The sequence below is a fragment of the Macrobrachium rosenbergii genome, chromosome 12 (assembly GCF_040412425.1).
Source record: "Macrobrachium rosenbergii isolate ZJJX-2024 chromosome 12, ASM4041242v1, whole genome shotgun sequence".
Classification (NCBI taxonomy): domain Eukaryota; kingdom Metazoa; phylum Arthropoda; class Malacostraca; order Decapoda; family Palaemonidae; genus Macrobrachium; species Macrobrachium rosenbergii.
This window is the reverse complement of record NC_089752.1, coordinates 108,114,422-108,127,682: the sequence shown is the minus strand read 5'-3', so window position 1 is coordinate 108,127,682 and position 13,261 is coordinate 108,114,422. Positions and strand designations below refer to the sequence as shown.

Sequence of the window (13,261 nt, the reverse complement as noted above, 5' to 3'; positions counted from 1 at the left end):
TGCATAAAATCATGAGACTGAGGGCCTAGGTTACAGTAGTGTGCCCTTTTTTTGGTTTGTGGTGTGTAAGCCACTTGGTGGGCCTCTTTTGTCTGTGCTATGCTTTGTGTCCCACGTGTGTTGCAAGGCCCTTGTTTGTGTTAATACGGCTACAATGGAGGAGAGTAAGCCTGAATTAGGCATCATGTGGGCAAGGGCAAGTCATGCAGTAAATCTATGCCCTCGATAGTGCTAGATCCGCACTCCGTGTATATTTCCTGTCTGTGGAGAGAGTGTTCAAGAAAGCCACATGCCAGAAGTGTGGGATGGTAGACACCTCAATGCACCTCATATGAGAAGAGATGTAAGAAGGGCAATACCTCATTTAGGGAGCCAACCCTTAGCCCTTCTCCCATGATTACCCCCTTGCCAAGGCTGTCTCCTTCGGTGATATGTCAGCAGCACCTGCCAAAGAACTGGTATCAAATGTAACAGTCAAGAATGTTTTGGACTTAACAGTAAAGAAAGGACAATCAGGACAGGTAACATCGTTAGTAGAGACTCCCCAGCATCCATCATTGTCCTGAATCACATGTCGAACGGGACCACAAAAGGGAACATTCTATCCTCCTTTCCAGTTGTCTGCTGGTATGTGCAAGGTAAAGGGAGATGAGGACATGTAAGGGGGAAAGATGTATTTCCACTCAGGTTCAGTAGTCCCTGTTTCCCCCCCTCCCATCCTAAGTGTCAGCATCTGGAGATGGGGTGCTTTGCTGTGACTTTAGAGAGCGGTGGGAAAGGCCACTCGCCCTCAATAGCCTCTCTAGCATTTTCCTTCATCTCTTTCGTCTCCCATTCCACCTCAGCCAGCACTGGAGGCATAGGTCCTCCTCCAGGAGTAAAAGCATCAGATCCGACCAGAACAGATCATCAAGGAGTAGTAGTTCTTCAGGGTGGAGCAGATCCATGAGGAGCCATTCTTCCACCAGAAGTTGGAGGGAGCAGCATAGCGGATTGATGAGATGAACACATTTGTCATGGGCGTTCCACTTCCAAGAGCCAATCAGAAACAAGACAGGTACTTGTAGAAAGGCATAGTTCCATCTCATCCTGCTCCAGATCCTGCCACCCAGAATGTCATTTTACTCCTACCAGGGCTACGGAGATTCTTCTGAGGTACTCCCATTTTAAGTGCTACCCAGTTCCCACCCAGTGGACTGAAGCAGCAGAGTGAAGGACGGCACAGCAAACCCATTAGAGCCATCTCCTGGTTCATCACCCTCTACGCCAGTCCAGGGGAATGATGAACAGGGCAGCACCCTTAGCTGGCAACACAGTTCCAACTGTAGACATTTCTCTCCCTAGCAGAGGTTCAGTCAGCAGGGGCAGAACAAGGTGCCCAGCCGAGGCAGAGACATCGCCTGTCTGTTGTTTAGAGCCCCCCAGCTAGCCCATAAGAGAAAGAGCTCCCCCAGCAAGAGGGGAGGATCCAGGTGAGGAGAAGCAACCCACTCTTAAGCTGCCATGAGGGGGTTGGGCGTTGGGGGAGAGTGCCTGGCAGACAAATGGATGGTGTGGCAGCAGTGCAGAGCAGAAGAGTGGACAGCATTGGACCTTAAGCAGGGGTACAGGTTGCCCTTTGGTCCAATGAAAGCCCTGCTGTCCCAACTTTCCATCCTGTTTTTGTCTTTCATACTCAAATCACTGAAGGGGAGAGCCAAGCAGATGGAAGTAGAAGCTATGCGACAGAAGGGAAAAGTGAAAGTGGAGGGCAACTCCCTGGGTTTTATAGCTGCCTCCTTTTGGGGAGAAAGCCTCCGAGAAGTGGTGCTCAGTGGTAGACCTATCAGCCCTGAACAGCTTCCTGCAGCAGGCCCCCTTCTCCTTGGAGATGCCATAGTCAGTCTTAGTGTCAATCAGGGAAGGGGATTTCATTGTCTCCATGGACGTGCAGGATGTATACCTCAACATTCCCATTCACCCAAGCTCCAGAAAGTACCTACAGTTCATCTCCAAGGGCGTGATGTACCAATTCGAATCTCTGCTTTGGTCTGGCAACAGCACCCCAAGTATTCATGAGTGTTCCAGCTGTTTTCCTCCAAGGGCACATTTGAAGGGCATGAGGCTGAAGAGGTACTTGGACAACTAACTAATCCTCTCCCCATCAGAGAGGGAAGCAGTGCCTTCTAACCTGGCACTGTGATGAGGATGGGGTATCATGGTCAACCTGTCTCCCAAGAAGAACATCAAGTATCTGGGCATGAGGATCTACACTAAGGTGGTGAGGGCATTCCCATCTTAGGAGAGGGTAACCAACCTGCTGAGTATCTCCCACGACTTCCTTAACGCTTTCTCCAACTGGCAAAGAGGTCGCAGATTTTCTTAGACCTTCTAACCTTCCTCAAGAAACCAGTCCCCAGGGTCAGGGCACACATCCAGTCCCTCCAGTAGCAACTGAAGGAGAACTTGCACCAGCCAAAGAAGAACCCATCACAGCTCATATAGGTGATGCAGGTGAGGGAGGGCCTAGCATGGTGGAGAGTCCCCACCAACCTCATTCAGGGGGTTCCACTCAGCAGACCAACACCCAAGAAGCAGGTATTCTCCAAAACATCCCAAAGGGGTTGGGGCACACACCTCAGCAGTGAGTGCATTTCAGGGATGTGGCGTCCCAACGAGAGGGAGGAGCACATCAACCTCCTGGGATAATAGCAGCATGGTTAGCCTTCCTGCACTCCAACACCTCATAGCAGGCCACCCAGTGTTCATAATGAGTGACAACACGATGGTAGTGCCTATGTGAACAAGCAAGGAGAGAGTATCTCCCCAAAACTGTGATCTGGCAGTCAAGATGCACAAGTAGTCAGCGACCCGGGCTGGAACTGACTGCCAGGTACATACCATGAAAGAGAAACATAATTTATGATCAGCTTAGCAGGAAGGACCAGATTGTAGGCACAGAGTGGTTGTTAAGTCAGGATGTTGCAAACAGCTTACTGAAACTGGAAGGGCTTAGCGACTGACCTATTGCCACGGGCCACAACTCGAAGCTGACCCTGTAATTCTCCCCAGTCCCAAACCAGAGAACTGCAATGCAGGACACCTTCCAGTACCCTTGGAACAACCTGGACATCGCCTTCCCTCCACTCAGTCAGATGCAAAGGTTCCTGAACAGACTCTACCAGTCCCAGGGCCTTCTCATGATGTTGGTGGCTCCCTTGTGGCCTCAGGTGAAGTGGCACACAGACCTCATACATCTAGTGATAGATGCTCCAGGGGAACTGCCACAGACACCCACTTCTAGTGCAAAAACATAAAGGAAGATATCACTGGGCCCTGTCCTCCCTCTGCCTTCATGAATGGAGGTTATCCAGCAGCTCCTCAGAAAGAAGGGCTTCTCAAAGGGGGCTGCTCCATCCATCACACGCACCCTCAGACCGTCCTCCATCAGTGTCTATCAGGGAAAGTGGATCAAATTCTGAGGTTGGCATCATCGAAGTGGCAGACTTCCTTGTCCCATGGCAAGAGAAGACACTCTGGCAACAGCAGTCAAAGGATATTGGGCAGCCTTCACCAAGTGTTTAAGCCAAGGGCCATCAACCTGTCCAACTCCTGTGAGATGTTTGCCATCATCAGAGGTTTTGAGAAGGTCAAAGCCCCAGAATGGGACATTATGAAGGTCCTGGCCAGTTTAGATGGTCCTCCCTTCAGCCCCCTACAGAAGGCATCTGACAAGGACCTGACCTTGAAGACAGTGTTCCTCTTGGCCCTCACTGCAGCCAAAAGAATCAGGGAGTTGCATTACCTCTCTTTGTCTCCCTCCCTATTCTTAGAGTTTTTCCAGGAGTTCATGACCAAGACACAGAACCCCTTGGTCCCAGACCAAAAGTCTGAGAGGTTCTTAGTCCTGAGGGACCTGGCAAATAAGTCCTTAGACACGTTCATTCTGGGCCCCGTAGTGGCAGCCCAGCAGGTGATACAAGGACTTTGACCCCCAGAAGTGGTGGTCACCAGAAGGAGCGCTGTAAGGAAGTGGTGTATACTAGATGAACTCCCCCTTTTTTTTTTTTAGGAAGAATGATAGTTTAACTGTAAGTAGCGACCTGAGACTGGGAGTATCTTTCCAGGCAACTCGGCCACCACTGAGCCACGCCCACCTGTGGCAACGGGAAAGATCACCCCTCCTCCTAAAGTCGAGGCCCCATTTATAAAAGCATAGGTTTGTATTCCCAAAGGAACTGATAACAAAATTTTTAGAATTTTATTTTTCCTAGGATACACACCATAGCTTTTATAAAGGAATTTACTCCTCCCAGCCACCCCTCGCTTTTCCAGTTTTTCCCATCCTAGGGACTGGGTAATGGGAGTGATCAGGCCGATTCTCACAGTGGACGAGCTAAGCCAACTCACGTCATGTGACTCGTGGGCCTGCCTGATAGGATTTTGTTTTTTTCTGGTTAGTCAGTGACAGCCAAAGCATACCTCATACAAGAAATTCCATCTATGAAAACTGTGGTTTGTACCTTAGGAAAAATACAAATTATTTTAATTTAAAAAGGTGTTATACAGTATATATACATTAAATATTTTATAGAAGAAATGAAGTTGGACGTGCCTGCATATTTTGACAAGACGAGGGTTGCTATATATTGGTTGAAACATAGTGACCTTTAAATGGCTTTGTTTATTTAATCACCTTTTTAATTATATATATAAATATGTATAAAACATTGAGAGAGAGAGAGTGTGGGTGGGTGTATACTGATGAATGAATACTGTGTGTTGAGAGGCCAGCTTTGAAATTTTACTGTATATATATGTATGTATGTGCGTATGTATGTATGTATGTGGAATAATAATTCCAGGCTCCTTTAAACATCTTTATTAGGGCTTAGACCTTAATGGAAGAACTAGATGCAAATATATATAAATAAATAATCCCGCAGCAGATGATATCATTATCCCCAAAGAGTTTTCCTGACACATAAATTGAATGGAAAGTTTCCATGCTGAAATAGGCCCGTAGTGGCAAAAGCATTGGCACCTGCAAATTGAAGTTGGTTAACAGCAAACAATCTTGCCTCTTCTGCTAGTATGAGGGTGCCTATGTACTTCAGATGATCTTGTCATTTTTATTTTTCTACCAGAACTAATGAACCCTACTTGTATACATTTTAACTGGGCGGGCGTATTGAATTTGTGCTTGATTTTTTTTACTGAGCATTTGGAACAGTGCTTGGCCTTTTATATTTTTAATATATAAAAGCTTAATATATATTTTTTTGTTGGTTCTATCATATATCGCTCTTCATTTGTACGTTCATATTTCAACACTGAATTTTCCTAGTATGTCATCATTCACGTATTCATTATTAATCATATTATTAATTTATATATTTCACCCTCATTACGGCGCTGAATAATCCTAATGGATTCGGCGCTTGGATTTCAAGCCCGAATATCCACGGACAATAGCCTCGTACCTACAAGCTACGTCGTCACTGCATATGGGTAACCTAATAATGCACTGTATCTCATGGAATGATACATATGTGGAATTGCAATGTATGAGACGTCTCAAGAAATATGCAACAATTACAATGTCCACAACTACTGGAAGCAATGCCCTGCTGTACTAATAAGCGTTTTCCCACAACCAGTCTAGAGAAGTGAAGTCTGAAAGGAAATGGAATAGTACCCCGCATGACCACACCCACTTCCTCAGTGGCAAGTATCCTTAGGAATCTAGTTCTTCCCTTGTGATGAGGAAGAGCACTGTCCCATACAGGCACTGAAGCTTTCATCCTATATGGTATACAGCTTTATGTCGTGGAATATGTTGAATCCTCAGTAACTAGCTACACTGGATGCAGCATAAGTACTCGGCATCACATCAAGGCCCCCAGCTAACTGTGGCAACAACCACGAATGAAAGCCAGTCGTGCACACACTTGGGAAACAAGTAGTGCACAGGAAATCGTGCCTTCGTTGACTACAAATAATGTACGCCGTAAGTATTCACCAGCAACAGCGTACTCTGGTACAGCTGAATACCGAATTCATTCTCACCTCCTCAGGTAGACTACAAATCAGATTTCCCCCACTGACGCCCTTGGCAGAAAACACCGGAGAATGGCATCAACCCTTGGCCATACATAACCTTTGCAACGTTTCTTGAGAGAACCACAATGAACACAGCGTGGCAACTTATTGAAAGACGGTAAGTACACGCGCTTTATTGCCCAAACCACTCGCTTGAGAATGACACTTACTGGCCAGTAAAATTGAAGTTCCCATGACATCATCATGCATCTCTGTTTTAGGGTTGTATTTTATGCTTTAACGTCCACAAATTGTAAATTTTGACGCGAGGCTCTCACCACTAGATAAAGAAGGAGCTGTTGACATCCTTAAAACTAAGAGGGCAACTTGAAGATAGAAGGATATACAAACAAATACAGAATAAAAATGTGAATCTGATCTTGCTGACAATGCCTGCGATTTTAACCATTTTTGGCCAAAGTGCATGGCTATATGCAGGTATTGTATATATAGAGATGTTTCTCTAGACTGCCATGAGGTGTGAAGAGTCCTATATGACTTCATCTTTTGTTTAAAAGAATACCTCACTTTCATCAAGATTTAGAAACTGGAGCCCCGCCCCCCAACAAGTAATATTAGTCTCAGTTGGTTGTTGAAACTCTGATCTAATATGGTTCAGTAGTTATGGCTAAATGTTAAATTCACATACGAAACAGGATATCTCGGAAATAAAAAAAAATTACGGTCAGTGTTAGATTCTTATTTAACATTTGACCTCTCCAAGTGCAACCTAGACTTACACTACTTTGAGAATCGACTTCATGCCAAATTTAAAGTCCCAATAACTTTTATAGTTCAGAAGCTACGGCCGAAGTTAAATTCCTAATTGACCTTTGGTCTTTCAACGTGTCTTTCATCACGGCTCTGACCTGAATCTCACCACCAGGTCCGTTAGTAAATTACTCAGCGAACCTTATAACCGTAACATTGAAATACACTTTGATCCTAATGTAATTTTTTCCTTTTGCCGTGTTCCTTAGAAAAAATCTGTAACTAAATAATGCATCCGGTATTGATAATTGAGATGTCGATCAGTGATTAACAGTTTACCTGTAACATGGGCTAGCCTGATGTAAGCCTTTGTAGCCTTTGTAAATAAATATATGGTATGGTACACTAGCAGTGTTTGCCCTTTCATATAAGTGATGATTTAAAGTAGTTTATTTCTTAATTTTGAATGTGATAGTCTTCTTAAGAATCAATCAATAATAAACGTAAATGGCTATTAGTGTGATACAAGACTTTGGGTTAGTGCCGTCAGTACACCTCACGCGGTGCACTGTGGGCATTACTTAGGAGCTTTGCAGCGTCTCTTCCGCCCCTAGCTGCAACCCTTTTCATTCCTTTTATTGTACCTCCGTTCATATTCTCTTCCTTCCATCTAACTTTCCACCCTCTCCTAACAATTTTCATGGTGCAACTGCGAGGTTTTCCACCTATTAAACCTTGAAAACCTTTTTACTCACAGTTTCCCTTTCAGCTCTGAATGGCCTCTTAGATCCAACGATTTGCTTCTGGCCTAAATTTATATTCCATTCCATTCCTATGGCAGATTGTATCACCCTGTTATTTACTGCAGTCACTTGACGAGACTCCATAATATTAGTTTGTTTATGTCATGACATTCTTATTGCCTTTTCACAAAAGAAATACAGACTGAGCAGCATAAATTTAAAATAGGTATGAATTACATGAGGTGGTATCAAAGATAAGTTATGGATTAAAAAATTGTTTCAGTATACGATTAGATTAAGATTAATAGGTTGTTTGTCACTAAACAGCAAAGCAGCAGTGGCCGTACGAGTGAACTGCAGGTGTGGTGGCCCTGGATAAAGGTAAGCCATAATTAGGAGGATGGTGAAGTAAGACAAAGCGTCGTTTGTTATTCTGGGTCTCGAGAATGCGTCAGCGAAGTGGAATGTGTGCCATTTCTGTCTCACCGTTAGAGAAACTGCTGAACTATCTGTCATACGTAAGATTTGCATCGGTGATATAAACAGTAGGTGTGTGTGTGTGTGTGTGTGTGTGTGTGTGTGATAGCACTAAGACTACCTGAGATGGCTTTGTGCCCACTTGTGCCTGGATCTGCCAGCAAGTATTTAACAGCCAGGGAATACTAGAAAGGATTAGCAATCTGAAGGAAGGTCATTTTAAAGCCAGTCCATATTTGTTCTCAAGTTAATTCCTTATATTTTCTAAAGTTTGTCAAAGGTGTTATGATTGACAGTGGGAGCAGACGGGGAGTAAACAGAGCATCTTGTCCATTCTCTTGACAGGCCCCCCTCAGAGTTGTCTTGCATGAAGGGTCGGCCTACGAATTCAGTTTCCACAAAACACGGTGTTCAAGTCTCAACACCTGTAAACATTCGGGGAAACTCTTGTCGTCAAGTCGGGGAGCCAAGGTCATAAAATTTCATCTCAAATTGTTTCGTAGTTTTCAGTATAAATTTTCCTTGAAAGGTTATCTGTGCCTGTGTTTTGTAATTTTGCTTCTTTCAACTCTAACATTAGAAAATAGAATGTGCTTTTGAACTTCGACTGAGAATGTGATTTTTATTGTACTGTATTACTTCTGATTTTCTAATTTTTTCGTTGAGCCAGGATAAATAGGGAGTTCTGGAGGCAGGAAAGGCATCCGTTCGTACAGTAACCAAATATGAAATGATCCGTTCAAGTTGGACGAGGCTCATTGAAAAAAGCTACCCCGACTAGGGATTAAGTTGAGAAAAAGAAGGTAACCTATGATTGGTTGCTGATCAATCCCTTACTATTAACCTTTGACCTGGTCTCGGCCCGTTTTATTGGTACTCAGCTCTTGGTTAGTTCACCCGCCCGCTACCCGTCACCCCAGCCTCTTTTAGAAATAGATGTACTAGTCTTGTTCGTTGCCGTTTTTGTAGTTCCAAGTGGTCTGTTAGAGTAAAGATCTCATCAGAGAAAATGTGATGCGTTGTAATAGCATCCGTGACGTGCCTGGGTGTTGTTGACGTAGGTACAAGACTCCTGAAGGTAAACGGAGCAATTTCCTGGTCTATTAAAGGGAGAAGAAAACGAGTGTTTGGAGGCTGGCCAAGTCCCCTATTCCAGTACTTCCCCTTGAAATTTTAAAGACTTTTTTTTATTATTATTATTATTATTATTATTATTCGGGGATCGTTGAGTGGACCAGTTTCACCACAAGAATTTTATTATCGAGAAATTGAAAATACAAAGTGAGGGAGTTGTGAAGGATATCTGTAACAATAATAGCGGTTCCTCTTTGATCACGTACAATTTGCTAACGGAATGGTTGGTTTAGCTCAAGCATGCCATGTAAGAGCACCGCCCCTTATCCAAAGGCAAAATGTAATAAGGTGTCGAAGATGGATAAGATGCCTAATACGGGCCCCTGGACTCTGTATAACCAACAGCTCATAATTAACTGATATGGCAGATTCAGTAACATGCCATGACATAAAATTAGAAGAGTTTAGTAATTTGATTTTGATGTGCTTCCAAAATCATCAAGTATGTTCATCTTCCAGTCAAAATATTTATCCCCACAAGGGGGTGCTGCTTTGTTTTGGAGGTTTACAAGTCCAGAATCGAAGGGCATTGCCGTCAACTCATGTCCCGCGTTATTACATTATTGTGCTTGCTGCGGCAGCGGCATCGACCTAAAGACATTTTCATACATGTGAACTTATGAACTTTGTTTTTATGAAGTTTACCAGACTTTCTCTAATGGAAGGTTATTTTTTTTTTTTTTTTTTTGCATTTGACCAGTTCAGTAACTCTAACTTTACGCTATTTCAGTTTTTGTTTTGTGAGCGCACATATTCTATATTACAACTAAAAGGTACACTCAAGAATGAAACAGACACGATGTTAATGTGGAATCATACATCGAAAGTATGACTAAAGCAATTAGCGTTTTTCCTACTCGTACGGACACTATTGATTTCCTTTACATTCCGTTAAATGATGTACCTCTTTATGGAGACGCATAACCTATAATGGTCTGGCCTGTGATGAAGAGCCTTTTGCTTCCAATGTCATTGATCTAAAAGTTTTTTGCGCAATGATCTATCTTTTAACATTTGCCAAATATAATGCTCTTATACGACCCCACTCACTTACAGCGCGAACAGCTCACCAGATAAGCTAATCAATTATCATGGCTATGAAGAAAGCAATGAATTCCAAGTCATCGATTGCGTCATTGATTATACCGGCCACATCTCACAGTGACAAAGTCTGACTAGGTCCAGTCTTTACCTGTTTCATCCTTAGGAGGGTGTCGTTATCATCATCATCATCATCATCACCCTCCTTTCACATAACGGAGGCATAACATTTGCGGGCCCAGTTGAGTTGACAGCTCGGCTGCAGACGAGGCTGAACGGTAGGCCGCAGGTAAAAACACCGAGAATTGTCATGTTTTCTGGTTGTATTCCCCTTTCTCTGTATGCTAACGAGCTTTTAATGCCCCCATTTCGACCCCCAAAGTGTCTAAAAGTGCCCGGTGCGACGAATGTCATTTAGGACATACAGGAAGTAAGAATAAATAGGCCCTTCCCTTCGACCTACGTGGAGCATCCGGCATTGCGTGTGTTGCGGTAATTTTTGGCTTTCACTTCGCGCGAGGAGCAAAGTTGCTGATTGTCAGTTTTGATAACGTTATCAAGCCCCTTTCAATTGTGTGGGTACGGAGAATTTATGTTAAATTGGAAAATTTATCGCTGGTAGGCCATAGGCGTGTCCCTCTGCAGTTGTAGGGCTGTAGGTTAGGCTAAAGTTCGGTGACCCGTTTCTGATGCCATAAGCTGTTTAGATTAGGGTCTGTGGAGGTGATCGTATTTATCTTTATTCACTGTGATATCTCGCGATATATGTTAGATATATGTATGTGCTATATGTATATTATCTATATGTATATATGCATATGTATACAGTATATATGTATTATATATAACTGTTGTTCCTTATGCCACTGGCATATATATTAGGTCAGTCTTTGACCAAATCTAACTGTGCATGACAAGCCTAGAATGTTTTGCATAAGTCACTCTCATAAAAATGAACGTCTGGAACTAGCCAATGCAATACAGGCCATACAAGGATTTAAAGCTTAATAGTTGTTTTGGAAGGAAGAAAGGTAGCTTGAAAATTTTTTGATAACCTAAAGTAACCTAAAGTCTTGCCGAATACGTGACAAAAATATTTTTGTAATCGTTTCTCTTTTTTATGTATTTTCATTTTTATATTTATATTTTATAGGGGGACCCTAGAAGTCAGGGTTTTTGGGCAGGGGAAAACCAAAAACAGATGAATTTTGCATCACCAGGAAAAGCAACTCTTGAATCACAAGATAAGCTGTTAGAAGAATTTATGGTATGCATGTCAAATAAATAAAAAAAGAAAACTATAAAGTGTGAAGATGCAGCCAGGATATTGACAGGGCTACATCCTTACCAAATCTTCCCTAACCTCTTCATACCTGGGGGCCATGAATCTGACCTAGAAAGTTGTAAATTATTGCATAAAATACAAGGGTGCATCCTAAAATACCATTTTATAACTTATTGATTTTCATAGACAGCTTTTTTTTTTTTGAAATATTTTGCACCAGTATGGTCTAAGAAGCCATCATAATGCACCCTAGATTCTCAAATTTTTTGCAGAGTTAAGAATTGCACCAAAAATTTTGATAATTTATCCTAGAACCACCCTAACCTAACCAAGGAGGCCCAGTCATACTTGTCAAAGGGGCCAGTGAACCCTCAACTTGCCGAGTAGGTTGCTTACCTTTTTCATGAGACTCTTGTGTTCCCTGAAATTTCATACTATTTACAGTGAATCTCTGGGTGTAATTAACAGAGGGTAAAAGTTTGACAGTAAAGTTATATGATTTTTATTTGTTTCCACTTCTATTACAGGCCTGACTGCCCATTTCTTATAGAAATCTGGCAAGGCAGAGAAAGTAGGAAGAATCTGAAAATGTAAACGGAGAATTAGGAAAAATGGAAGTTCTTATTGGAAAAACCTAGTACATAAGACAAGGGATCTTAAGCTTCATGAAGAAAACAGTTTGGTAAAGAAACACATATGCTATTAGTGCCTGATACTTCACAAAGAATGTTTTAAGAAATTATGGAACTCAATGAAAATGCCAACAATGGACTTGAAAGATAATTACACATAGTATTCACAGAGGATATGCAGGTACTCAGTTTTATTGCTGAATATTTAAGTTATTCACTTGCCCTTCATACTCCTCAATGAAAAATGCCAAAATAACTATCATTCAACCATTGTTGACATTGATCTTTATAGTGGTGAGACAGAACAAAATAAGTTGCTGGACCTAAGCTTAGGTTAGACCTAAATCCACGGCTAGTGGCTGTGATAACCCTTTCTGAAAGTGGCAAACACATATACATAAATATAACTGAATAATTAGATTGTAGTCTTACCTCTGCACTTGAGCAACCAGCGTTTTTATAGCAATATGTTCTGCTGTATTTTTCTGCCTTGCAATAATAATTTGATGTTTTTCTTATAGTTTTTTAAATAGCCTACCAAGTAGCATTCTCACAGCAGCTGCTCTAGTTAAGAAAGTCGTAAACTGTCTTGCTGGCACTGCCAGATTGTCCTGAAATAGAAATTATTGCCAAGTGTAGTGTGGGGTTTAGTATTGCAGGTGTTAAGGTAATGTATTGATTATAGAGGTAAATATACAGTACTCTGTGATGAGTATTATTGTCTGGGTGGTAGGAAGGGCAGTGGATGAGGAATCCTTACAGGATCTTCAGTTCACAGCGTGAACTCAAGATTGTTCACTGTGGTTTCCCAAAATGTTTAGTGGTTGATAGTTATTGTGTGTTTATTTTTTACACTCAAGATGTAGTAGTTTGTAAATATTGTTTTTGAAAAACTAAATATACCCTACAGTATAGGCTTCACAGAAATAATCCAAGTTGTATGTCAAATCAATTTCTCATCAAATGCATGGTCCTTGTATTTTTCCTACTGCTTATCTTGTGCTTACTGTGTTTTTCACCATTATTTTTAGGAAAATGACTCCAGTGTTGAATTGATTACAAGTGTAATGTTAATTGTGGAATGCTTCCTAACCTAACTTAACCTAGGGCATCACATTCTAGTTGGCCCAGTGGCATTGCCTCCACTGGACTCTTAC

General features: G+C 42.2%; 2 protein-coding genes across 11 annotated transcripts in view; both read left to right on the top strand.

Moving 5' to 3' along the window:
* Positions 1-13,261, top strand: part of LOC136843853 (inversin-like) — a 649,403-nt gene that overhangs the window by 138,812 nt on the left and 497,330 nt on the right. The gene's annotated exons all lie outside the window — the stretch shown is intronic.
* The window catches only part of Dak1 (cytidine/uridine monophosphate kinase Dak1), a 30,845-nt gene continuing 23,483 nt past the window's right edge, over positions 5,900-13,261 (top strand). The window contains exon 1 of one of the 10 annotated variants that reach the window (XM_067112674.1): positions 5,900-6,199. The gene's annotated coding sequence lies outside the window, so the exon portion shown is untranslated. Of the gene's footprint in view, positions 6,200-7,853; positions 8,081-10,202; positions 10,767-11,340; positions 11,455-11,999; positions 12,155-13,261 lie in introns of those variants that run through there. The other 9 variants (XM_067112675.1, XM_067112676.1, XM_067112683.1 and 6 more) reach the window with 9 other exon arrangements.